The sequence below is a fragment of the Pinus tabuliformis genome, chromosome 5_2 (assembly GCF_031772625.1).
Source record: "Pinus tabuliformis cultivar Carrire ecotype Pingquan chromosome 5_2, CPIR1, whole genome shotgun sequence".
In the NCBI taxonomy this organism is placed as follows: domain Eukaryota; kingdom Viridiplantae; phylum Streptophyta; class Pinopsida; order Pinales; family Pinaceae; genus Pinus; species Pinus tabuliformis.
This window is the reverse complement of record NC_142306.1, coordinates 756,974,289-756,981,714: the sequence shown is the minus strand read 5'-3', so window position 1 is coordinate 756,981,714 and position 7,426 is coordinate 756,974,289.

The following is a 7,426-nucleotide window of genomic DNA, read 5'->3' as shown; positions in this document are numbered from 1 at the left end:
ATGATCTTTCTAGAGAGAAGGAGTTTTTTGCCCAGAATGTTCCTATTCCTCCAGCCGTGCCTCTTGCACTCACAACCTTTCCAGAGTCGAATTTCCATTTGGTGTTACTGGTGCTTAGAAGGATCTCCCCTTCTACTTTTGTTTCTTGGAGCATGAGGATGTCTGTGGGTTCCATTTTCAAAAGATCTTTTATGGCTTCTGCTTTTGTGGGATTCCCCAAACCCCTGCAGTTCCAAGAGGTCAGCTGCATCATTTACCACTTGTAGGGGTAGGCCCTCCTCCCTTGGGGGCCCTAGGCCTGGTATTCCTCCCAAGTGTCATTTCTATGGTAGCTTGACTGCCGAGGGTTTTTTGTCTTTCTGACTCCTCTTCTCTAGTTTCCCTGTTTGTTCTTCTTCCAACCTTTTTTGCTGGCCTTTCAAATGTTTCATCGTCTGATGAGCCCATATTCTCTGTGATTTTCTTCTTTTGTTTGATTATATCTGCATAGGAAGGGGAGGAAGTATTGCTTGGGGTAGGGATTGGGTTATTACCTGGATCTATGGTGTCGTTATTCTCCAGCTGAGGTGGATCTTCTCGCTCTGCCTCTGGAGGATCTGAAGGCGGCATGAGAATTTCAAAGGGGTTTTTGTCCCCCTCATTGTTGTTTGTATCTCTGTTTCCAGTGTTTTGATTGCTTGCACTTCCATTACCTACTTTATTCTCCGTCTCTTTAGCCTTATTTTTGTTGTTCTGTCTGTTGCTTGTTGGTTTCTTTGCATGTTTCCATTGTTCTCCCTTTTCTTTCTTTGATGCCTCCTCATTCCTCTTTTTGTAGTATCTTGCGAAGTTCCCGTACTCATGACAGTGTCGAAACTTAAAGGGCAGTTGTTCGTAGTCGAGCTCTTGGATGTGTGTCCAATCCACCACCGATAGCTTTATTGCTTCAAGTAGCTCGATTTCTAAGTCAACCTCCACACAGATCCGAGCACAGGAGAATTGATCCTTCCTCAGTGCCTGATCTATGTATCTCCCTAGGGCGTTGCTGATGGATTGAAGTGAGTTCTGACTCCAGCAATGAAGGGGAAGGTGCAGGAGGTGCACCCGAACAAGAACAACCTTGGGCACATCTTGTGCTGGGTCGAAATCTAGAGACCATTTGTTCAAGTAGAGGCCTTGAGGGCCCATGAAGTATGGCCCATTTCTAAAGATCAGGCTTCTATCCTCTGCATTGTCAAACACGAAGATGAAGAACCCTTTGCCTATGAAGTGGCTCTTTATTCCTTCGTTGACCAGTGGTAACCAGTTTCTTTTAACCCATTCCTTGACTGCTCTCGGGGATGGCCACAGTCCAGTAAACTGGCCAATGAGGCCTCTTTCTGCGAGTTTCAGCGCTGATCGGCAGGTTTCCTCCACAGGCAAGGTCACCATGGGGATGTTGTCCAGTTTTTTAACAAACTTTTGCTGCGGGCTTGAGGCCTGGCGTTCCCCTGTAGTAGCTACTAGAGCTTTGAAGGCTTCCAGCTTCGAAGGTAAGGGGGGAGGGGCCGCAAGGCCACCTCCAAGCTCCATGGGGTAGATCGCGTGAAGGTGAGTCGGTTCAGACGGCGCGACTAGGGTTGCAGCAGCGCAGTGAGTGTATATTGGTTGATTTAATAGTAGGTTTTGGATGACATTGTTTGCTTAAAAATATCCTTGCTTCATGGACCATAGTTAATTGCCATAGATTCTTTCATGGTGCATAACATTCTACATATGCATTTGTGAAGTCACTCAGAAATAATATAAAGGGGGAGAGGGGAAGGAAAAGAGAGAGGACTTAAGAGAGAGAGGAGAGAGGAAGGGAGAGGGAGATGGAATTATGGGGGGAGAAAGAGGGAGGGAAAAAAAACACGCAAAGGGAGAATGGTGAAGATATAGAGAACCTAGATCCATCTTAAACTTGGATCTATCGAGAGAGATCAAATATCATAAAGGAGTGCAAAAATTGAACAAAAGTCTATACTTCAAAAGATTTGATACCTCTTGGTGCTTGATAAATCTAAGGTTAACATATGGATTTAAGCAGGTTATTTTAAGTATTTGGTATCCAGTTAAGAAAGATTCTTCGGCGAAAATCACATGGAATATCATTTGTCGACGCGTTTCGAACCAACTAGTGTGGTTCATCGTCAGGACAAGTTGAAGAAACAGATCCAGCTTAGCATGATAAATAGTCTGAGCAGAGTCTCCAACGGCTAAATTAACGGCTAATTTTGACCTTAGGACCCAGGTCAAATTCTTATTTACTAATTTAATGATATTATTATAATTATTATTATTATTATCTTTCTTATGGAAATAAGTTAAATTAGGTAAAAAGGTTGGTTTTAAAAAGGGAATCTATATATATATATATATATATATATATATATTAGGTTATAAAGGTAGGATTAATAATTTTAATGGTTGGTTAGATGGTTGGTTGGAAACACGTCGACAAATGATATTCCATGTGATTTTCGCCAAAGAATCTTTCTTAACTTGATATGGATCACAGAAGCCTGAACTCTATTATTTGGTATGCACATCCAATTAAGTATTCAACTACTTTATATAAAATCACATATTGTATAATATTATTATTTTTAATTGTTCTCTACACATTTTAAATAATTAGGTATATTATATTATTATTATTATTATTTTGTGGTATATATTGGCTTTTAATTGAAGTATAAAAAATTATCATATAGAAGATGGATTCTCATAAAATAAAGTGTCCACATGTTAGTAAACAATTTAAATTATTTAAGTTAATTTAAATTTAAGTTAGTTATAAAATAAATTATTTATCTTTGTAGTATTAAAACATCATATATTATGATATAAAAAGATGTCTCTTCATAAAATTGTCCACATATTATTAAAGTGATATTATTATTAAAGTGATATTAGAATTCAGTGAAAACAATTTATGTTTGCAATATAGTAAATATATATATATATATATATATATATATATATATATATATATATATATATATATATAATATTTAAATTTAGTAAAACAATTTCAAAAATAAATAAATTTTAAACCAAATTATTTGAATTATAAACATTATTAAAAGATATTTTCATTTAAAAAAATTCTTAAATATCAACATTACACATAATCAACAAATAACCATAAAAAATAATAATAATCACCATAAATATCCATATTACATCCAATCAACAATTAAAAATAAAAAATCATAATAAACTTATCCATTCTTTTCTATGCAACATCCCATCCATCAGTTTACATTTGTAATTTGAAAGGAAAACCGCTTTGGCATTCATCAAAATACAACCAAGGAGATAACAACAAAATATATTCCCTGCTTCATTTATATTTTACACCAAAAAAATGTGTGAGTTCCCAAATATTCCGGACATCATGTCTACTTTGCCCACTTTCCAGATAGTATGGGCATTATTTTTAGCTTTAAGCAACCATAAATCTATAGAGGGGCACATTTAATTAGAATTTTCACATTAAGGTCTGCCTGGTGTATCACTGTATAAAGTCCAACCAGACGCACATGAAAAACCCAAAGAGGTTATATGGTTGGAGTTGCTTCATATTACAACAAATACACAATCACCATCAAAATCTAAGCCTGCAAATGTGGTAGTCACACACAAAAAAATTAGTTTGGCAAGAAAATAACCACTACTTAATCCCAACCAGGACTGGTTTATCTCAACTTTTCCTGTCTTTTCAATTTGTAAACGGTTTGATTAATTTCATTATAAAATTACAATCCAGTGAAACTACAAAGACTATAGTTGACTAGAAGTGTCCAATTATAGATTTCAAGATAAATTAATTTATTGTGACCTTCAATTATTGGATTGTTTCCATGCTAATGGAATGATGCATGTACTTGCTTGTAAAACAAGGAAAACCCAGTCAGCCTGAGTCCCAACCCTTCCATTATGTGATCTGAATTAAATCATCTCGCCCCTTCAATTATCTGGACTAAAACATCTCGACCCTACATTTAAATGGTAGTTTTCATCATAATGGAAGCATGCACACAACAACCCGCAATACCCAAATCTATCGATATTGTTGTGTGAAGACCCCAAGGCCCAAAAAAAAACTTAACCAGATTTCAATGCATGGAGCCTAATTATGACCTAACTGGCGTTGAATTCCATTGTTGTCCCCTTGGATTTTTCTTCTTTATTACATGCAAGCTCGTTTTAAAATTTTTGATGACGAACTGCATGGCATCGATGGTCATCCTCCTTATTCCTCGAGGAAGCCAACTAATGTATCCCCACTTCGACTAGCAGCCCAGGCCATTCAGGGTGTGAATCCCGAAATTGATCCCCACTTTATAAATTAATCCTGACCTAGGCAAATGGGCTCTTGCAATCCTTCAGCTCCTTCCTTCCATAATTGAATTCATGAAGCTTACACATAATCTGATACGACTAAGGTAAAACTATCCATATTCAAATTCCCTGTTTTCCTCAGGATACTGCACCAAATACCAATTGGTGCAAATATGAAAACCCTCCTATGGGTTGCTAGAATTCTATAATTGAATGCATCTCGTAACTACTTTTCTAGTATGGAAAAGGAGTGCATTTGATCTCTTCTGTACACAGGGCAAGCGAATGTAAAGGAGATGTATTGTTGGCTCATCTGGCCCTTAAATCATAGACTTACATACAAATAAGCAAGGACCCATTAAATGCATACTTGCCAGAGGCCCTAAGTTTCCAGCCACATTCAAAGATTTTACATTCTTCAACTCCTCTCTAAAGAACATTGTAAACAACCTAGATCTCTTAGAAGAGCTTGGAGCCAGCCTAGAATGCTTGATGGTTGTTCCTGTTTATATAGGAAGAAAATAAAATATGAAACCAAATGCATGATTATTATAAGAGGAAACATACTTCCACATGTCGCTTTTAACCACTACAAATCACACCAGACTCCTATCTTTGAGGTCATATTCATGGAAAACGGAGTGGGTGATGGATGGAAATGAAAACATTTCAGCGATAGGGGTTAGTTATTTAGAAAATGTCACCACACATCGGTGAATCCATACCAAGTAGCTAAAGTGTCACAAATATCAGGCACAAATGTGGTATGGTCATATGATGCAGATATGTCACCTGAAGAAGAAAAAGGTAGCCAAAATTATGAGGTGAGCTGATTCAAACGAAAGGCCTATCGTCCTAAATATGTATCTTAAAATGAACCTGGTGAAGGGTATTTAACCTTTTTGGACTAACTACTTGCCCAAAATAACTCAAGATTCACAAAAACTTAATTCAATTAACTCACATTCTAAATATGGACTGCACTTAACTCTTCATCCATCACTTGACTTGACTCAACGCTCAACTCTCAATTAACTGATTCTCTAATTTTAGCTAACTCCATATGTGGGAGTAATTACAATTTCTAACACTCCCCCTTAATTACGACCGTATGACTCAACATGACTCAACTATGACTGCTAGGCTTACAATAGAAATTGACTCAATTATCACTCAAACATGTTTGTTGGTCTATGTCTCAGCTAAGCTTACAATGACTCAAGACATTCACAATTTTGCATTTTCCTTTTCTCTTCTTCCAAATTTTAAATCCTCGAAATTGCTTCATTCTCTGTTGTGGTCTCTTGTTGTAGGCTCCATATTTCTTTACTTGTTGTTGCTGTAATTTTTCTTTGAATTTGTGCTGAAACACAATTCAATCTTGTCTAATACACCTTCCTCTTCAAATATTCATTCAAACATGGACATTTGCCACAACATTTCCTCTTCAAACTGTCTTCTTTGGTTTGCTTCTTGCGCTTCATATTCATGACTTTCTTTCTTCCATATTTCTTGATAGAAAAATCTTATCTCTTCTTGACTTCATTGTTGAAAAATGGTTTCAATGCATTGATGTTTGTCTTCATAAACATCCATATCATTTTTTTCACTTTCATCATTAGGCATTGTTCTTTTTTTCTTGTAATCTACGCACACAAGATCATTATTCACCATTTCATTCAATTCTTTTATTCCAGCTGCTGCTTTAAGACTTGCATGAATTTGTTTTATTGGTTTCTGAATCCATTCTTAAATGAGCTTCAAATTCGCATCAAATTTATTAACAACCTTGTTTTCAACTTTTTCACCCATGTTATTTTGAACACCTGCATATTCAAAAGCAATGTTAAAAACATCTTTAATATGGTTCTCTTCAGTGACAGATTATTCCTCTATATCTTCCTTCTTTTCAACTACATGGAGGTTGTCTTCCACTGTTATGTTGTTAGTGGATATTCTCATCAAAAACTCTTCAATCACTTTATCTTGTTCTTGATCATCAACTGCTCCTAGATGACACACTACTTTATGAGCAGTTCTAACTATTTCATGTATTGGTGCTACAGTGGTAGCTTCAACCTTCAATGTTTCATCAAACATTGCGCTTACCATATTGCCACAATCAATCCATGTTTAAAAAGGTAAACCACACATATTATCAACATAATGTTCATCCACACTATATTGGGATATTCGAGCATTCCTATGCTCATTGACAATTTCAACTTCACCAAATCCATCAATTGCGGATGGATTCACCAATTCACATCTCGCTTTGCAGTCATCATCCACATGTGTCTCATCATAGTGGGATTCATAATCATCTGCATCATCTACATTACAATGGATTCCTTGAGAATTTATATTCTCTTGCTCTGCTTCACATACAAAGGCAATTGCTTCTCTCTCTGTAATCTTTGTTGCATCCTCTTCATCGATATGCATGCTTGCATAATGGGTTCAATTTTATGGTCTTGACAACCATCATCCACTTTCGTGTGGGGTTCTCCAAGCTCTGTTTTCCTCTCAATGTCTTGCTCATATACTCTCATATCTGCGACTGACTTCTTTTCTTGTGACATAACCTAACGTTGCATGTCACTCCCCCTTGCACCAAACTCTACTTCTAAGAACTTCCATGTTTCTTTGGAAGTTGTAGCTTTTTCTACCTTACACAAACACTTCTCATCCAATGTTTGTTTTATAAAATTCAATGCTAAAGTATCACATACTTCATCATATGGGTTATTACACCCGTACTCAATTAACTCTTTAGCTCTAAGAAAATTCAACGTTTTGATAATCCAATGATCACAATATTCACCTATAAACATAGGAGGTGGTAGAATATTAAAGCTACACCAATCACCCTTGATTTCTTCTTTGTCTTCTAATAGACTTCTTAGTTCCTCGGTTATGGCCTGAACCTCTCTAACCATGGCAATGATCTTTGCCTCTTCACTTCGATTCCTCTTCTTAATCTTCTTTAGTCACGCTTTGCGACCTATGACGGTTGTCATTCATTTTCTTATAGCTACTTTGCTGATTGCATAAGTTTGACTTCCTTATCGCCCCAGAA